This window comes from Scylla paramamosain, chromosome 48 (genome assembly GCF_035594125.1).
Source record: "Scylla paramamosain isolate STU-SP2022 chromosome 48, ASM3559412v1, whole genome shotgun sequence".
Lineage (NCBI taxonomy): Eukaryota > Metazoa > Arthropoda > Malacostraca > Decapoda > Portunidae > Scylla > Scylla paramamosain.
This window is the reverse complement of record NC_087198.1, coordinates 1,052,518-1,072,530: the sequence shown is the minus strand read 5'-3', so window position 1 is coordinate 1,072,530 and position 20,013 is coordinate 1,052,518. Positions and strand designations below refer to the sequence as shown.

General features: G+C 45.1%; 2 long non-coding RNA genes across 3 annotated transcripts in view; one reads left to right on the top strand and one right to left on the bottom strand.

Annotated features, from left to right (window-relative positions):
• The first annotated feature begins 976 nt into the window (after nucleotides 1–976).
• On the top strand, nucleotides 977–14,254 carry LOC135095305 (uncharacterized). Of its 2 annotated transcripts, XR_010264239.1 has the most exons (10): nucleotides 977–1,125; nucleotides 4,594–4,626; nucleotides 5,261–5,385; nucleotides 7,067–7,234; nucleotides 7,480–7,537; nucleotides 8,862–9,025; nucleotides 9,906–10,053; nucleotides 10,484–10,695; nucleotides 11,224–11,450; nucleotides 11,557–14,254. It is a non-coding gene; the product is annotated as an uncharacterized LOC135095305 (long non-coding RNA). The 2 variants fall into 2 exon arrangements; XR_010264240.1 differs by lacking the exons at nucleotides 977–1,125; nucleotides 7,067–7,234; nucleotides 7,480–7,537 and having other exon boundaries at nucleotides 4,599–4,626.
• Nucleotides 13,197–20,013, bottom strand: part of LOC135095306 (uncharacterized) — a 59,998-nt gene continuing 53,181 nt past the window's right edge. Inside the window, exons 2-4 of the long non-coding RNA XR_010264241.1 lie at nucleotides 16,570–16,801; nucleotides 14,512–14,721; nucleotides 13,197–14,037 (exon numbers count right to left, since the gene is read on the bottom strand). This is a non-coding gene — a long non-coding RNA (uncharacterized LOC135095306). The remainder of the gene's footprint in view (nucleotides 14,038–14,511; nucleotides 14,722–16,569; nucleotides 16,802–20,013) is intronic.

Below are 20,013 nucleotides of genomic sequence, written 5' to 3'. Positions count from 1 at the left end.
ATGAAAGTGAAATTGATAAGTTAGAAGTGGGCCAGAATAGAGTAGCAAGGATGGCACTGAGTGCACCGAGGTGCACAGCAGTTGAAGCCTTGAGAGGTGACATGGGATGGAGCACCTTCAGAGAAAGACTCACAAAAGCCACACTTAGGTACAAGATTAGGCTTGAGAGAATGGATGATGCAAGAATAGCAAGGAAGGTGTACCTGTGGAATGAAAGTGGAAGCAAATAGAGGAAGAGATGCATGAGAATGACAGACAGGAATGGATTGCAAGTTGTGTGGGCGATAAGAATGGCTGGTAGGAATCAAAATGAGCGTGAATGGGTGGTAACAAGAGAAGGCAGAGTGGGAGCCGAATGGGATGTGAGAAAATGGAAGAATGAGATAGACAAAGAGAGTGATAAGTGTGGGACTGAATGAATGGAAGAATGAGATGGAAAGAAAGAAGACCCTGGAATGGTACAAGGAGAAAGAAGGCCCCGAGGTATGAAAGGTGGTATGATGGAAGCCTGGGCGGTGATCTTCTCTTCCGAGCGAGGGCACAGTGTATGGATGTGAATGCAGAGGAGTTACAGGTGGTCTGAGTCCCGCAGCAAAGTGTGCCAGATGTGTGACATGGGAGAGGATGAGACGGTGGAACATGTGGTGCTGGAGTGTGTGAAGTATGCCAGAGACAGGAATGAGATGATGCAAGTGATACTGACTGAGTTAGGGCATGATAGGAATGAAAAGAGTGGAGGAGAACACAGGAAAGGAATGGATGGTGTTGTTGCTGGGACTGTGTAGAGAGGCGAATGAAAGGATGATTGAGGCGGTGAAAGAGTTTCTGGAGAGAATGTGGCGTGCCAGGTGTATGAACAATTAGGATAGAGGATGCTGTTCGTTTCTCTTTTTTTCCCCTTCTACAGGAGTTTCCGATCCAGCCAAGGCCTGGCTCAGGAGTGATCCTGTGCCACCTGTACCATCAAGATCAAGATCGAGAGAGAGAGAAAAAAGAGAGGCCATGTTTGAGCTAGTTCACTTATCTGTGGTTCCTTTCCTCCCTTCCCTCTCTCTCTCTCTCTAATTAGAGCGAAAATGGAGTAAGCGGAGGAGCTCAAGGATGAAGCCAACGACTATTTGAAAAGTAAGAGAGAGAGAGAGAGAGAGAGGTGTGTGTGTGTGTGTGTGTGTGTGTGTGTGTGTGAAGTTCTAGCTCGCTCTGGCTGCCTGATGACACACACACACACACACACACGCACGCACACACTTACTACTTGGTCAGTGTTGCACGGCGCCTTTAAGTGTTTCATTAAACCGCTGAAAAAAAAAAAAAATAGTATTTCAATCCATGTATTTGTGTATTTAAATGCACTTGAATGTTGCAGTCTGTTAGTGTGTGGTTCTTGTTATCGTTATTGGCCACTAGTGAAGAGGTGGGGTCCCTGGCTTTCTTGGGCCCGTCTGGCGTTGCTCCCTTGTGCCCCTAACCTAACCTTGCCCTCCCTGGTAACACTGCAAGGAAGATACACCACTGGCAACACTGACAGACGACCCAGCCAACCAGGGACCCCACACGTACACTAGTGGCTGTTATTGATGTGTGTGCGTGTGTGTGTGGAGCAATAAGTCAGCTGTTAGTACGTCTTTAAAACAACGCGGTTTTATTATAGTTTAAGCCATTCCACACTACGTGGTAAATAACCTACCTCATTTTGTTCTCACTATTCACATCATTTCTAATGATTACACTACTTGTCGGAAATTAATAATAACGCCGTGGGCCAGTGGGTAGAGATTGGGGACATTAGCTTAAACTATAAATTTAACATTTTTTTTTCACTATTTATTATCTATTGATTCATTTATTGCAATTTTTTTTTATCTTGTTTTGTTGCAGTAATTTACCACAAAGACTTGGTGCACTTGTTGAAGGTGTTACTGGTTGACAAGCACACCATTACATAATTCACTTAAAACACTGACTTCTTTATGTAGCTGTTAGGTTTGGTTAGGTTAGGTTAGGTTAAGTTAGGTTAAGTTAGGTTAGGTTCTGTTAGGTTTGGTTAGGTTAGGTTAAGTTCTGTTAGGTTTGGTTAGGTTAAGTTCTGTTAGGTTATGTTAAGTTAGGCTAGGTTAAGTTCTGTTAGGTTAGGTTAAGTTAGGTTAGGTTAAGTTCTGTTAGGTTAGGTTAAGTTAGGTTCTGTTAGGTTTGGTTAGGTTCTGTCAGGTTAGGTTAGGTTAAGTTCTGTTAGGTTTGGTTAGGTTCTGTTAGGTTTGGTTAAGTTGGGTTAAGTTCTGTTAGGTTAGGTTAAGTAAGGTTAGGCGCACAACGAGCAATGATGCTGTTAGGTTCCGGGTACAAAAACATTTACTAGTTATAGTTAGGTTAGGTTAGGTACACAACAAACAACCAAACTCTGGTAGGTACAGGGTACGAGAAAGATTTAGGAGTTATAGTTAGCTCTGAACTCCGTCTAGGGAAACAATGCATAGAGGCCAGAAACAGGGCAAATAGGGTACTAGGATTAATTTTTAGGAGTGTTAAAAGTAGAAGGCCGGAAGTAATATTAAAGTTATACTTGGCGCTGGTCAGACCTCATCTAGACTACGCTGTGCAGTTCTGGTCCCCACATTACAGGAAAGATATAGGTCTATTAGAATCAGTACAGAGGAGAATGACTAAAAGGATACAGGGGACGAGGAGTGTTCCTTACGAGGCGAGGTTGAAGCTGTTACATTTATGTGGTTTAGAGACGCAGAGGTTAAGAGGGGACCTGATGGAAGTCTTTAAGTGGTATAGGGGCTACAACAAGGGGGCAAACTCAATCTTAGACCAGCTGCCAGGACAGAACAAGAGGTAACGGGCACAAGGTTGAAAATTTAGGTTTAGGAAAGAGATGGGGAGGAATTGGTTCTCAAATAGTGTGGCAGATGAGTGGAACGGACTCAGCAATCAGGCTGTTAGTGGCGAGTCTTAGGGAGCTCTGAGAGATTAGACTGGGTGGTGATTGGAGAGGACAGCTGGAGATTGGCAGGCCTATTTCACACAGGGACTGCCACGTGTAGGCCTACTGGCTTGTTGCACCTCACCTTAATTGTCTTGTTATACTTGTGAATTGAAAGTATTGGATTTCTTTAATATATTACTAATGCAAGTATTAAAAACGTGGGGGCTTTGATGTTGACGATATAAGGAGATAAGCATGTTTTGTGGTGTGTTGTGTGGTTAAATGCTATGTTTGTTAAACTCAACCTTCCTTTCAGTTGTAGCTATTAAATGTTTTGCTTGTGTTAAGTTTGGTTTGGTTAGGTTAGGTTAGGTGTGTGTGTTTGTGTGTGTTGTGTGTGTGTGTGTGTGTGTGTGTGTGTGTGTGTGTGTTATTTCTAAAGCTTTTATTGGTACAAATATTTCAAGCTGTGTTTTGTTTGTTGTAATAAACACACTCCATGTCTTTTTGTGAGGCCCAGCCCTTCAGGAAGTAAACAGTTTACAGAGGGAAGCCACAGAATGCCTCACTTTTCACCTCTAAAATTTGTGATTGGTGCAGAGCAAACTTGGTATTGTTCAGTGGATCAAAAAGTCAATTCCTCCACCTATCAGCTGGACACAACCTTCCACACAACTCTCCTCTCTTTTTCAGTGACACTCAACTGTCCCCCTCTTCCACACTGAACATCCTCGCTCTGTCCATTGCTTATAATCTGAACTGGAAGCTTCACATCTCATCTCTAGCTAAAACAGTTTCTGTGAGGTTAGGCGTTCTGAGACGTCTCCACCAGTTTTTCTCAGCCCCCCAGCTGCTAACTCAGTACAAGGAGCCTTATCCATTCATGTATGGAGTGTGTAGGGGAGCTTCACATGTCTGGGGGACTCCACTCATGCCACTCTGCCACACAGGGTTGGAATCAAAAGCATTTCGTCTCATGAACTCCTCTCCTCTAACTGACTCTCTCTCTCTCTCTCTCTCTCTCTCTCTCTCTCTCTCTCTCTCTCTCTCTCTCTCTCTCTCTCTCTCTCTCTCTCTCTCTCTCTCTCTCTCTCTCTCTCTCTCTCTCTCTCTCTCTCTCTCTCTCTCTCTCTCTCTCTCTCTCTCTCTCTCTCTCTCTCTCTCTCTCTCTCTCTCTCCCCCTATAAGATACTTTTTAAAAACATTCTTCTTCTTCTTCTTCTTCTTCTTCTTCTTCTTCTTGTTGCTCCACCACCACCACGGCCAAAATAATAATAATAATAATAATAATAATAGTAATAATAATAATAATAATAATAATAATAATAATAATAATAATAGTAATGAGAGCAGCAGACAGGCCGTGGGGCGAGATGAACCAGGTGGGAGGCTTCATAGGGGCCCAGGGACACAGCCAGGGACACTCACCAAATCCTCAGGGTCATTAATCACGGCACCACAAGAAATAACTCATTCAACACACACTGAACGGGGATAACTACTACTACTACTACTACTACTACTACTACTACTACTACTACTACTACTACTACTACTACTACTACTACTCACAAGAGGAGTTGTGTGAATGGCTTCCTGCATCAGCCCTTGTGTTCTTTATAATAATCGTAATACTAATAATGATATTTTCTTTTTCTTTTCAGAATTAAGAAAATTGAAGCCTTTCTCTCAGACATGTAAGTATACGACTACTCTTACTACTACTACTACTACTACTACTACTACTACTATTTTATTCATTGACATAGTACTAGCTCATTTGTTATTGTTATTTTGTTGATTTTATACTATTAACAACAACAACATCACCACCACCACCAACAATAACAACACCACCACCACCACCACCACTACTACTACTACTACTACTACTACTACTACTACTACTACTACTACTACTACTACTCTACCACCACCACCACTACCACCCACCCACCACCAACCCACCCAGCCATCAAAACGCACACACACACACACACACACACACACACAGAGAGAGGGAGAGAGAGATGAGATGAGAGAGAGAGAGAGAGAGAGTCAGTTTCATTTAAAGTGAGTGAGAGAGAGGGAGTGTGTGAACAAGCTGTGTGTGCGTGTGTGTATATACAAACAAACACACACACACACACATTCTCTCTCTCTCTTCCTTCTCTCTCTCTCTCTCTCTCTCTCTCTCTCTCTCTCTCTCTCTCTCTCTCTCTCTCTCTCTCCTTCCTTGGTCTCTTTCCTTATAATTATCTCCTCCTCCTCCTCCTCCTCCTCCTCCTGTTTGTTTTGTCAGTGTTTCCTTATCAATTGTTGTGTTTGCAGGAACAAAGAAGAGCAATTCTTGACAAACAAACAAACAAACAAACAAACAAGGACAGCGTTGAGTCTCGCAGGTCACGCCAGCCTCTCGGAAACTGTTGCTTGCTTCACCCGGCAATTGTGAACCAGTAAGTCAATTCTTGCTTCGCTTTGCTGAGAGGTTAGGTTAGGTTAAGTTAGGTTAGGTTAGGTTAGGTTAGGTTAGGTTAGGTTATGGTTAGTTTAGGTTAGGTTATGGTTTGGTTTGGTTAGGTTAGGTTATGGTTTGGTTAGGTTAAGTTAAAAGTTTGGTTTGGTAAAGTTACGTTGGATTAGGTCAAGTTAGGTTTGGTTAGGTTAGGTTTGTGTTTTGTTTGGTTATGTTAGGTTAGTTTAGCTTGTGTTGTGTTGTGTTGTGTTGTGTTAAGCCGTGAGGTTGTTGTGCACCGTGGACAGGTGGACGGGTGCAGCAGTGAGCACACTGGTGTGTGGGGCTTGGCACACCAGTGGTGCGCTGGTCAGTAAACACAGCTGTAGATTTAAAGTCATTTTTCTCCTTTGCAATTACTGAGTGCACCTTTTGTTGACTTTTGAACATTAGCAAGGGACAGGAACATGTGCAACACCAACACACCACCATGCATTGACCCTTTCCTCTGAGGCAAGGTGTTCACACTCCACCACTGAACACTCACCCTTTTTATGGTGTGAACAACTAAGACACGGTAACACAAACACAGACAAACAAACAAACAAACAATGTGCAGTGCAGAACTGGAGTTTGCAACAACTTGTATTTGTAGGTGAAGAAAATGAGTGCGATCAGCGTGAGCGGTTTGGTGAGTGGCACGCAGCGCGTTCCAGCACGGAAGCCTTCTCTGTTCTCAATGCTAAAATTTAACGTGCTGCCCAAACAAACACAGCTGTCGTTGGCTTGTCACAAATGTGCATGTCACACACAAATGGTTTGAATAATACTGAAGTAAACACACCTTCTACAAACAACACTGCTCACTACACTGACATGCTGCACTCACACACACACACACACACACACACACACACACACACACACACACACACAAGTAAATATATATGTGTGTGTATGTGTGTGTGCACGCGTGTCAAGCCACACGAGTCGTTGGGACAGAGAGAAGGTGCCCACGTGCTTTCTCCTTGACGGCTCCAGTGTGACTGGCGCTGCAGCAGTGGGAAGCTTGCCAACACAGGGCCATCTCCTGTTGTTGTCTGATGCAGCTAGTGGCTGGAGTTAGGGTACCTTAGGGTAGCTTAGCTTAGCTTAGCTTAGGTTTGGTTAGGTTAGCTTAGGTTAGCTTAGGTTAGGTCAGGTTAGGTTAGGTTAGGTTAGGTTAGGTTAGGTTAGGTTAGCTTTTGTTAGGTGAGGTTAGGTTAGGTTAGGTTAGGTTAGGGTGAGGTTAGGGTTAGGTTAGGGTATGGTGCAAGAAGTAAAGGGGATGGCAGTGTTGATTGTAGGTGCAAATTTAGCAGGATAACTAAGGTGATGCTATAAGAAAATGACAAAAGGTGTTTTTTTGATGCATTTTGTACCACAGGTGATGCGTTGACCTAGCCTGACCCTCCCCTAACCTAACCTCACCTCACCTAAACAAACCTAACACAACAAAATCTAAAGCAACCTAACCTAACCTAACCTAACTTAAACTAATCTAACTTAACCTCTCTCTCTCTCTCTCTCTCTCTCTCTCTCTCTCTCTCTCTCTCTCTCTCTCTCTCTCTCTCTCTCTCTCTCTCCTCTCTCTCTCTCTCTCCTCAGCCAAGCAATAACTGAGCCACCCTATTGATCGACAGGGGATCACCATCAGCCCTCCCATTGGCCCAGAGCTTCGTGGATTGTGATTGGACGGCTGGCTGGCTGACCTGACTTGACCTGACCTCAACTGAGCCAACATGATTTACATTTTCCTCGTTGACACTGGCACCATGATGACCTTTGACATGAACCTGGCACTTAGAGAGGTAGGCAGAGAGAGAGAGAGAGAGAGAGAGAGAGAGAGAGAGAGAGGAGAGAGAGAGAGAGAGAGAGAGAGAGAGAGAGAGTTTGTTTACTGTTGATAAAAGTGCAATATAAAACACATCAAAGCACACACAAGTGCCATTATATCTGTGGTAGTAGTAGCAGTAGTAGTAGTAATAATAATAATAATAATAATAATAATAATAATAATAATAATAATAATATTTGGTTTATTCATTTTGTGCAGTGTTGAGGTGGTGAAGGGTGCAATACACAGTGTTGTCAAGGTGCCCCCAGACAAGCAGGTCAGTATTGCCAGATAGCTTTCCTTAGCTTAGGTTAAGTTTGGTTAGCTTAAGGTTCTTCCAAACTGGTGTGTATATCCTGTTGTGTGTGTGTGTGTGTGTGTGTGTGTGTGTGTGTGTGTGTGTGTGTGTGTGTGTGTGTGTGTGTGTGTGTGTGTGTGCCTTGCTGAGGCCAAACAAGACAAGCTTTTCTGTGAGGTGTGGACGGACAGGAGGGGCACGAGTGACGGTCCTGTGGGTCCTGGCACGGGCAGCACTGGGTGGCGGCCGTCACGTGGCTTGGTGCGGGAGAGACTCCTGGGCAGTGAGAGGGATGGCAGAGGGGCTGGCAGAGTGAGGGTGCACCAGCAGACACACCCTGCCTGACTGTGGTGCACAACAAACTCACCAGTGACAAGGCTGTGTGTCCCTCGGCTGGTGAGGCAAGGCACGCTGGCTGGAGCCGGCGAGGGAGAGGCAGCCTGCGCCAGGAGACTGACTGACTGACTGACTGACTGACTGACTGACTGACTGACTGACTGACTGACTGACTGACTGACTGACTGACTGACTGACTGATGGACTGACTGACTGACTGACTGACTGATGGACTGACGGACTGACTGACTGACTGACTGACTGACTGACTGACTGACTGACTGACTGACTGACGGACTGACTGACTGACTGACTGACTGACTGACTGACTGACTGACTGACGGACTGACTGACTGACTGACTGACTGACTGACTGACTGACTGACTGACTGACTGACTGACTGACTGATTGATGGACTGACTGACTGACTGACTGACTGACTGACTGACTGACTGTGTGTGCCTGTGTGGGCCAATTCAGGCTGCGCAGTGTGTGTGTGTGTGTGTGTGTGTGTGTGTGTGTGTGTGTGGCAGTGTGTGTGTGTGTGTGTGTGTGTGTGTGTGTGTGTGTGTGTGGCAGTGTCTGGGATGCCTCCCCTCTTCAGCTTGTCAGGTCTGCCTGGCTCATTGTCACACGCGAGTCACTCTGGCAGTGTTGTTGTACTTGTCATGCTTGATATTTGCTTGTTTGTGTTTTTGTATTGATTTTTGTTTTATTTTTGTTGTTTGTTGTTAATGTTTTGTGAGTTGTGTTAGTGTTTGATGTTGTTTTGTTGTATTTGTAGTGTTGCTGTGTGCCTATTGCTTGTTTGCGAGGTGACAGTGGTTAGTATGTGTGTGTGTGTGTGTGTGTGTGTGTGTGTGTGTGTGTGTGTGCTACTACTACAACTACTACTACTACTACTACTACTACTACTACTACTACTACTACTACTACTACTACTACTACTACTACTACTGTCAACAGGTGCTGCTGGCCTCTGGGGGTGAAACACTGGACTCCTGCAAGTGGGTGTGTCATTACTCGGCCGGCACAGACTCGTCCCCCATCTTTCTGTTCTCCAAGGTGGCCATTGAGGGAGCAGCCCCCCAACCCCCTCTGTGCAGCCTGGCGGGGACGGCGACCTCAGGGTGGGTGGTGGTGGTGGTGGTGGTGAAGGGTTGAGAATGGTGGCTGACTCTTGCAGTGGCGAAGCAGGCAGGTGCAGCAAGCCGGCAGGCCTACACGTGGCAGGTGCAGCAAGCCGGCAGGCCTACACGTGGCAGGTGCAGCAAGCCGGCAGGCCTACACGTGGCAGGCCCCTGCACAAGACACGCCTGCCTGCCTGTCTCTGCCTGCCGGCCCTGTCCGTGCACCTGGCAGCCTTCCTCCACAGCTCCCTGATGACTCCCCACTCACCCACCACTGACAGCCTTCTTGCTGACGCTGCTCCATTCACCCACCACTCTCTTCCACACACACACTTCCTTCCTGTCTCTTTCCTCAGCCTCAATTTTTGAAGCCCCCAGTCTGCCACCTGTCGTTCTGCCCACCAGTCCCCAGTGCACTGGCTGCGTCCCCCTCGCCGTGACCCCTGTGCCACTGAAGACTTGTGTCAGGGCCCCTCTTCACCTCCAACCCCTCCCCCACCCCTCAGAGTGTCAGCAGGGCAGCCTCAGTGTGTTGTGGTGGGCAGCAGCAGCAGCAGCAGCAGCACTCATCCCTTCATCCTTGTGGTCACTCTCCCTGTGCTGGCCGTACCACCCCAGGTTGCAGCCCTCCCCACTGACCTCTCACCTTCCTGGCTGACCTCACCTCTGACCACTGCCAAATACAACTTTTTCTCCTTGATATTCTGTTATTTTAGTGTGTGTGTGTGTGTGTGTGTGTGTGTGTGTGTGTGTGTGTGTGTGTGTGTGTGTGTGTGTGTGTGTTTGTTTGTTTATTCAGCTTTATTTTATTGAACTACTACTACTACTACTACTACTACTACTACTACTACTACTACTACTACTACTACTACTGTTGCAGGCACAGGTGGAGGGATGCCTCAACATGCCAGCCACCTACAACAGTGTGGTGGCGCGGACACAGTTAGCACAGCAGTTTTACGAGCACGCCAGTGAGGTCACCAGAACGTGCCACCAGCTTGTTCACAACCAGCATCTGCAGCAACAAGGTCAGGTCGGGTTAGGTCAGGTTAGGTTAGGTTAAGTTAGGTTAGGTTAGGTTAGGTAGGTTAGGTTAGGTTAGGTTAGGTTAGGCTAGGCTAGGTTAGGTTAGGTTAAGTTAGGTTTTTCAAATGTGAATGTTGTTAGTGTGTCAAAATGAAGGTCACAGGGGGTTCTGAAGGTCACAGGAGGAAAGCAAAAGAAGAAGAGGAAAGGTAGAGAGGAAGAAAGAGAAAAAGATGAAGAAGAGAAGAGGGAACCAAGAGGAAGAAAAGATAATTGTCATGAATTTGTCTCTCTCCTTCTCTTCCTCTTTCTTTCCTCTGTCCATTATTACTACTACTATTACTACTACTACAACTACAACTACTACTACTACTACTACTACTACTACTACTACTACTACTACTACTACTACTACTACTACTACTACTGCAGGCTGGGCAGTAGTGTTGGGCAACTTGGAAGACGTTGTGGCAGCCTTCAGAGCAAGACATGATGCATTCCAGCAAAACTTTGTAATCTCAGTGGCCGGGAGGAGAAGGTCGCCCTGCTTCACTTCTAAGTGTGTGTGTGTGTGTGTGTGTCAAGGTTGGAGGAGAGGTGGAGGGAACATGGAGGAAGGTCTGCGAGGGAAGAGAAGCCTGCAGGTAACTTGTGGGAGATATGGAGGAGAGAAGAGAGGTTGGTGGAGGGAAAAATGTGTGGTTGTCATGTCAGACTATCTAACAAAAGAACTATTTTAATCATGAAGCAAGTGTTGCAGGATAGTCAGGATTGGAGGAAAGGTGGAGGGAGCATGGAGGAAGGTCTGTGAGGGAGGAGAAGCCTGGAGATAACTTGTGGAGGGAGATATGGAGGAAAGAAGAGAGGGAGGTGGAGAGAATGTCTTGCATATTTTTTTATTATTTACAAGTCTCTCCTACAGTTTTGTGTGACTCTTTACTCTTCCTGGCAACTCACCAATGGGGAGAGGAGGAGGAGGAAGATGAGGAGGAGGAGGAGGAGGAGGAGGAGGAGGAGGAGGAGAAGGAGAAGAGAGGAGAGAGGAGGAAAGAGATAGAAAAATGGTTGGAGTGTGTGTGTGTGTGTGTGTGTGTGTGTGTGTGTGTGTGTGTGTGTGTGTGTGTGTGTGTGTGTGTGTGTGTCACTACTACTACTACTACTACTACTTACAGTTTTGAAGAGGACCTGAAGCTACTGGCAAGGATTCCAGTCTTCCCTGAACTCTTGGGGAAGACACAAGAGGAAGAGGAAGAGGAGGAAGCTGGGAAGAAGAGGAGGACAAGCACAGCACAGAAGAAAGAGGAGGAGGAAGAGAAGTAAAAGGAGGAGGAGGAGGAGGAAGAAGAGGAAGAGCATGAGAAGGAGAAGAGGGCAGGAGGAGAAGGAGAAAAAAGAGAAAGTAAGTTGTTGTTTTTGTTGTTGTTGCTGTTGTAAATAAAAATTGTTGATATTCTCTCTCTCTCTCTCTCTCTCTCTCTCTCTCTCTCTCTCTCTCTGTCTGACAGTGAGTTAAGTGTCACTGCTGGACTGGATCAGCGCCAAGGACAGCCAAAGTGATGTCAGACATTGCCCAACTCTGCTGCAGAGGACTGGCCCAGCTGTGTGTGTGTGTGTGTGTGTGTGTGTGTGTGCACCAGGGTGTCAGGTATTCACACCCAATTCTTGCTGCATAATTGTGTTTCTGCAGGATTGAATCAAGTTTGTAATCTTGCATTGTTTAACAAGTTGAGTTCTCAAATTTTTTTTTAATCTGGCTCCCCCTCCCCCTGTGTTAGAATATTGCATGTTTCCAAGGCCACAGGGAGGCTTAGACGGGTTCTCAAGTGTTTCCTGTCACTAATGCAGAAATGTTGTTAATCTGTCACTGCAACTGTAAAAACACCCCTGAAAACCTGCGTCACTTCAACTAAAACCTTATAAAACAATGTTTCTCCTGTCAGCACTGCAGAAATGTTGTTAATCTGTCACTGCAACTGTAAAAACACCCCTGAAAACCTGCGTCACTTCAACTTAAACCTTATAAAACAATGTTTTTCCTGCCAGCACTGCAGAAATGTTGTTAATCTGTCACTGCAACTGTAAAAACACCCTTGAAAATCCGCGTCACTTCAACTAAAGCCTTTTAAAAGAATGTTTTTCCTGTCAGCACTGCAGAAATGTTGTTAATCTGTCACTGCAACTGTAAAAACACCCTTGAAAATCCGCGTCACTTCAACTAAAGCCTTTTAAAAGAATGTTTTTCCTGTCAGCACTGCAGAAATGTTGTTAATCTGTCACTGCAACTGTAAAAACACCCTTGAAAACCCGCGTCACTTCAACTAAAGCCTTTTAAAAGAATGTTTCTCCTGTCAGTACTGCAGAAATGTTGTTAATCTGTCACTGCAACTGTAAAAACACCCTTGAAAACCTGCATCACTTCAACTACAGCCTTTTAAAAGTATTTCTCCTGTCAGTAATGCAAAAATGTTAATATATCACTGCAACTGTAAAAACACTCTTGAAAACCCACGTCACTTTAACTAGAGCCTTTTAAAACAATGTTTCTCCTGTCAGTAATGCAGAAATGTTGTTAATCTGTCACTGCAACTGTAAAAACACCCTTGAAAACCTGCATTATTTCAGCTACAGCCTTTTAAGAGTGTTTCTCCTGTGAGTAATGCAGAAATGTTGATCTGTCACTGTAACCGTAAAAACACCCTTGAAAACCCACATCACTTCAACTCCAGCCTTTTAAAAGAATGTTTCCCCTGTCAGTAATGCAGAAATGTTGTTAATCTGTCACTACAACTGTAAAAACACCCTTGAAAACCCACTTGACTTGAACTAAACACACACACAAACACACAGCACTAGTACTGCTGTTGCCACACAGATCAGTGAGGGGCTGCTGGAACAAGTGGGGCAAGAGGTCAGTGCTGTGCTTCAAGAGGCAGACCAGCCACAGATGAATGCTTGACTCACCGTACTCATCATCAACCTGTGTCCTGTACTTTGTGTATAATATCTTTGAGTCTTGAATCTAATACACTCCTCACTGTTCACTTGTACATGTTGAGCCTCACTACATTCACGCAGGTCGGAACAAAATTAAGTTTGTCCATTTTGTGTGTCCATTCTTTATTGCGGCCATTGTACAAGATGCAGCGTTTGTGTGTGTGTGTGTGTGTGTGTGTGTGTGTGTGTGTGTGTGTGTGTGTGTGTGTGTGTGTGTGTGTGTGTGTGTGTGTGTGTGAGGGGCTCACTTATTGGTGAGGGGCTGTGGGGAGTCACTGTGGGTTTGTAAACATACTGTGGGGGGACATACTGTGGCGCTGTGGCCTGAGGTGAGGTGAGAGAGAGAGAGAGAGAGAGAGAGAGAGAGAGAGGGGGGGGGGGGGGGCAGCATGAGTGAAAGAAAGCAGATGTTGTTGATTGTTGATGATGCAGGGGAGAGGTGTTGTTGTTATTCAGTGTTCTTCATTGCACGAGATGTTGTTGTTGTTGTTGTTGTTGTTGTTGTTGTTATTGACTGGCAACCAAGCCTGGCTGGCGTGTGGGCCTTGTCATGTGGCCCACAGGTAATTCTTAGTGGTCAGTCTATCGGTGAGTACAGCTGAGCGCTGCCTGATTGCACGAGAGGTATTGTTCATAGTTGTTCATTGTAGGTGAGGGAAGACACAGTATGTTGAGGGAAGGCAGCAGCTGTGGAGGAGTGAACAGCTGCACCACTGACAGCAGCAGCAGCAGCAGCAGCAGCAGCAGCACTGCTGAATACTTCTACTGCCACTACTAACTACTGCTGATGTTTTTCTCCTCCTCCCAGCACAGCAGCAGACTCGGGTACTGTTACAGCTCTGCTCCCTCCTACAGGACACGTTCCCATCACCTTCACGTCCTGGACACGTGCACAAACTTGTGCCTGGGCAGTCTCACTGCAGCAACTGCCAGTGCTGTGGCTGGGTGGCAGGAGGGAGGGACAAGCTGGCCACCCTCTCTGTCACCACCTGCTGGGGAAAGACCACCATTATCATCATCATCTTGGTTTTCCTTTTTTGTTTTCTTTCACAATTTACAAGGAATATTAACAGTTTGTTTTGTTAGTGTTGTCTGTTTGTTATTAAATGATGTGTTGATTGTGTTGTTGTTGTTGTTGTTTATGTGTTAGTTGTTGTTGTGTTTTGTATGTGTGACTGATGAATAAAATAAAGGCAGTCGTGTCACACTTACAGGTGTTTGTTTGCACCTCAACTCTACACAACAATAATGGGCTGGATAGATGCATTATTATTATTATTATTATTATTATTATTATTATTATTATTATTAGTGTATAATTACCAGAATATTTCAACAAATGCTGGAACTACTACTACTACTACTACTACTATACTACTAAAAATATATAATCCAGGAGCTCTACTAGCACTTTTACTACTATACTGAACATTGCTATCAATTCTACCACCACCACCACTCCTCACCTTGCTCATCCTGTCCCTGCACCCTGGCCAGCTGCTGGAGGAGGAGGAGGCCCCGGTGACACTGGGTGAGGTAGAAGGTGGATGCCATTTCCTCCTGCTGCTGCTGCTGCTGCTGCTGCTGCTGTAGCTGTTGCAGCTGGTGCTGTGTGGCTCTGGGGGTCCCTCACAGACAATGTGGCACCACCACACACAGCCCACCAATTATCTCCTCTGCAATAGTGATGAGAGGTTACATTAAAGTAGGTTACCACTTAAAAGGCTTAGAGAAACTTAGAAATACTACAAAAAAATAAATAAATAAATAATACAAAGAAAGGTTAGGTTGTGTTAACACTCAAAATGGCAACAAAAATACAGTATGACTGGATTTGAGAAGAGGAAGAAAAAGAACAACAGGCAAATATAAAATGAGAGAGAGAGAGAGAGAGAGAAAAGTAGGTGAGTAAAATAGCAGGTGTAACAATAATGAAGTGCCTCCCTCCTTGACTTGGGACAGTGAAGGTGGTAACAGGCCCTGCCACCATCTCAAACCACCACCTTTCATCACCACTTGTTACTTTCAAGCCACCAGCGCATACGCATTACCTTCATTCCCTATTAAGTTGAACACCTAAATACTACTAATGCCACCACCACCTCCACCACCACACATCAGTCAATTAATGAATAAAACCAATACTTCCCGTTCTTGTAGTTTTCATATGTAATGAAACAATGGAGGCAGGAATCACGTCGGCAGACAGACACAGATTGCTCTCTCCACCAGTCCCCCATCAACAGATTGACTGACTGAAAGACAGACAGACAGACACAGGCTGCTCTCTCCACCAGTCCCCCATCAACAGATTGACTGACTGAAAGACAGACAGACAGACACAGATTGCTCTCTCCACCAGTCCCCCATCAACAGATTGACTGACTGAAAGACAGACAGACAGACACAGGCTGCTCTCTCCACCAGTCCCCCATCAACAGATTGACTGACTGAAAGACAGACAGACAGACACAGGCTGCTCTCTCCACCAGTCCTCCATCAACAGACTGACTGTTTGAATGATTGAAAGACGGACAGACAGACAGCCTGCTCGTATTTATTTGCTCAACTTCTCAACTTACTTAACTACAATCTCAGTCATCTAATTTTCATTATCAAAGAGTCAATAACGTTAAAATTTAGCCTCATTACTAATATTATTACTCTCTCTCTCTCTCTCTCTCTCTCTCTCGCTGATGTCACATCACACAGGTCATTATATAGATGGAGTTGTTTAAATATACACTCATTTTCCAATAGAATTAATTTTGTATTGTAAGTTTACATGAATAGTGCAATAATAGTAATGAAAAGCACAGATTTCTGCCTTTCATTACGTGGAGCTTCGATCTCAAGTAAAAACCATTATATATTAAATCAGATAAGGTAACAGCCACCTGGAACACGAGGAGCAGGGGAGAGCAGGCGAGGAAGAGTGGGGAGAGGGTGGCGGGCAGGGGAGGAAGGGAGCGGGATGTGAGGGGAGGGGAGGGGAGAGAAGGAAGGTCTGAAACAGGGAGGTGAAACAAGTGAACGAGTGACACCAGTTTGCTAGTTACAGGAGTATACACGCGCACACACACACACACACACACACACACACACGAACATCTCCCTATAAACCTTGACAACCGTAGCATCACCGTCACCACCACCACCACCACCACCCCAGCCCTCAACCGCACCCAGCAACCACAACACCGATATCCCTACCACTATTACACAACCACCACCATCCCCAACAATCACAACCACCTTCACCACAAGCCAGTCACTTTCACCATCACTACCAACACTCTTCCACCAACATTCCACCCCCCCACCGCAACTACCACCACCATCACCCTAGTTAGGCAACCACTTCCATCCTCTACAACCACACACACACCAAACACCACCACAACCACCACCTTGACCCAGTCACGTCTGCCATAGCCACCTCCACCTCCCCCTTCCACCATCCTACTCTCCACATCTCTCTTCCACTATCCACTCCTCCCTATCTACCACCAGGCCATACTCACATCCACCTCTCCCTTCACACCGCACTCCACCACAACACGCCCGCTGAGAAAAGATGCAACACCACCTCACCGCTGCAACACAACCGGAGACCCGTCACATCACGTCAGCGGGCGCAGGGCGAATGGCTGAGCAGACGGCGAGGAGAGAGTATCACGTGACTTGAATACTTGGTGCTGATTGGTCGAGGCTGTGCTGAGGTAATTGTCACTCAGAACAGCCGCACTCATAATACTGCTTGTAATGATAAAAAAGAAAACAAAAAGAATCACGGTTATATTAGCAGTAGAAGACACCAACACACCGTGAGGCAAGAAGTAAGAACAAATGAAAGATACATCAGTTTTACGATGAGTAAGAAAGAAAACGGAAAAATAGAATGCTCTGATTGGCTGACGGGAGGCAGACCATCACTACAGCTTTCGTATTTATTGAGGCTTATATAGACTTTAAATAGTGACTTGAGACTAATGAAATAACGTAGTACATGTAGTGAGGATGTTTTCACCAATGGGAGACAGGCTAATGCTACGAAAAAAAAAGAAGAAAGATACATTAATATAGACTTTAAATAGTGACTTGAGACTAATGAAATAACGTAGTACATGTAGTGAGGATGTTTTCACCAATGGGAGACAGGCTAATGCTACGAAAAAAAAAGAAGAAAGATACATTAATATAGACTTTAAGTAGCGACTTGAGACTAATGAAATAACGTAGTACATGTAGTGAGGATGTTTTCACCAATGGGAGACAGGCTTATGCTACGAAAAAAAGAAAGATACATTAGAGTCATTGGGGGAATGTCGTAAGGCAGTCTCAGGTATCATAAATGCACTTGTTTTTCATGAAGACAGGTTAAGTGCCTGTATTCTGAAAAGCTTTGCTCTCACACCAGACTGTTTTCAAAGGACACAATGATGATCACACGGGTTTTCAAGACTGCTTTTCCCTTTGATGGTGTAGAAACCTTACCAGTCTGTCACCAGGACCGAAGAAACATCCTTAAAACCCGTGTAATTTGTACTACAGCCTCTTGAAAGTATTCGGATGCGGGCAGAAATGTTTCCGGATACTGTGTAGGGTCTGTATAGACATCTGTTGTGTTTTGCTTTACTCTGCGATAAATTAACGTGTAAGTTGTGTGATGCGGGAACAGCTATAGCCTGGGTGGACCTCCCCTCCTTTCTTGTTCCTCGGCTCGCTACGTACTGGGGTGGCGCCGCGCGGCACTACGTGACCCAAGCCTTACAGGAAACACTTAGCAAATGACTCATTACATTTTTGTATGTGTCACTGAAGGAAATGTACAGATACGCATAACACAACAATACAGGCATGAGTGACATGACCCTTTCTAATTGTGGAAAGAGTCGATTCAACAGCCAATCGCCTGACATTACCTATACCTTCAAGACAGATGTCACTGCCTACAGGAGCTTCTGGAACACGAATTGTAATCCGTTTTGCCACACGAGCAGGAATGTCATAACTGGCATTGACAATTGCTTTGGCTTCCCTCCATGCTTCTGTTATATCCTTATCTCTCATAGGAGACCGGACAGATGGAATCGTTTGAGGCTCCCCATTGGATCTTTGTCCCTTCCGTGATAAAGAACCGTTTCTGGGTTGCCTGGAAACCAAAGGAGCAGGATGTTTCATCCCTTCCAGATGTCGTCCGCAGTACATGACTGTGTTTTGCTTTGGATTGATTACTATCTGGTGAGACTTCATGGCGCTTAGCCCTAACAAGCCGTCAGAAGGAAGTTGAAAGTTACTGACTACATAGAAATCAGTTTGAACAAGTCGAGTATTCTTAGATAGACTTATTGGTAAGGAAATTTTTCCTAAGATTTTCAGGGCTGACCCGGTGACACCAGAAAGATTCAAGTCACTTGGACGGAGTATCCATTGACCACCGCGTGAATTCCGTTTCAGAATCTTGTGTAAGATTCTTCAGAGATCACGTTTACTGTGGCTCCAGTGTCTACAGCCAAAGATAAGCGATGCCTACCTACCCCAGGTGGTAATGCCATTATGTCTGGTTGGTTGTTGGCAGCAGCATTTATGGTTGAATGCACTGACATGTCAGAAGAATTTGCTGCCTCAGCGTCTTGCGCATTGAGATGTTTTAGTCGGGTTTGTTTACCACTGTGCGCTGGTCTTTTCCCGACTGCCTTGTACTGTTCAGGTTAGCTCTGGCCTGTTTTTCAATTCTCATATTGATTATATCTTTACATTGCTCTGATGAGTGTTTACACTGGCCATGTATGAGGCAGTATTGGGTAGCGACGTCCCTGTAGGATCTTGTCCTACCAGTTTTCACGTGGGGCGATGCACCTGGTTTTGGTCTAACAGAGAGAGATTACCCCCTTTTGTTTTGTTCTCCAAGTCGGATTTATTTGCTGCCAATTTCTGGTCCTTTTGTTTCTTATAACATCTTTTTTCTACATGACCTATTTTATGGCAGTACGAACAGACATTTCCAGGCCTTGCCATGGCTGCCGCACAAGGTTGAGATTGGTCGTCATCCATGAGTGGAGCAACCAGTGAGGTTTGAGTTTCCGGAGAGGCACCAACCAGGTAGCCAGCCCTCTTTTCTCTCGAATCAGGACTGCAAGGTCAGCTACTGTGTCTCCCGGTTTAAAACTGAAATGACTTGCGGTTTTCTTCACTTCCCCATTCACCAATGATATGTAAAAGATGAATTCCAGAAGTCTTCTGAAATCTGTTTCTGTCATACTGTTTCCTTGGAACCAGTTGTTAAGTCGTAAGACATCCATGAAGTCCGTTACGAACTGGTGTGTAGGGATTAAGGCTTTCATTTCGTGAAGAGAGTTAATTTCAGCTGCAAATCTAAGACCACCTTGGATGCTAGTACCATGAGGTCAGTTTGACTCTTACCCTCAAAAATGTTCAAGAAATTTTTCTTGAAATTTGCATAACTAGTCCCTATTTCAAGCGGACTGAAAGCGCTGGTATTCATCATGTGTGCTGCTTCTCCAGCCAATTTAGATCTGACGAAAGAGATGTTGTGTTCATCGGTGATAGTATTTGCTCTTGTCATAACATCCTCACACAAACCAATGAAATGATGAGCCCTTTCTTGCGGGTGTTCTCCGCGAAATGCTGATATTGTTTCAGGAATAGGAAGTACCTTAAGTGTAGTAGTAGATGCATGCAAGGCATGAGGAGAGCCAGCAGAGGCTGAAGCAGAAGCCTTAGCATTAGACATGGTTGCTGCTGATAATGATGGGTAATTGTTCCCTGATCTTGTAATCAACACGTTTCCGTCCTCATGGGGCACGGTATTTCCACTGTAGTGGGTTTTGGTTCCGTTGATAATGCTTCTGATGATCTACTATCACTATTTTCCGCTTAGAAATGACACTCCAGTTCGTAAATTTCAGCTAACTTCTCAGCTTTAGCCATAAATGTGGTATTAT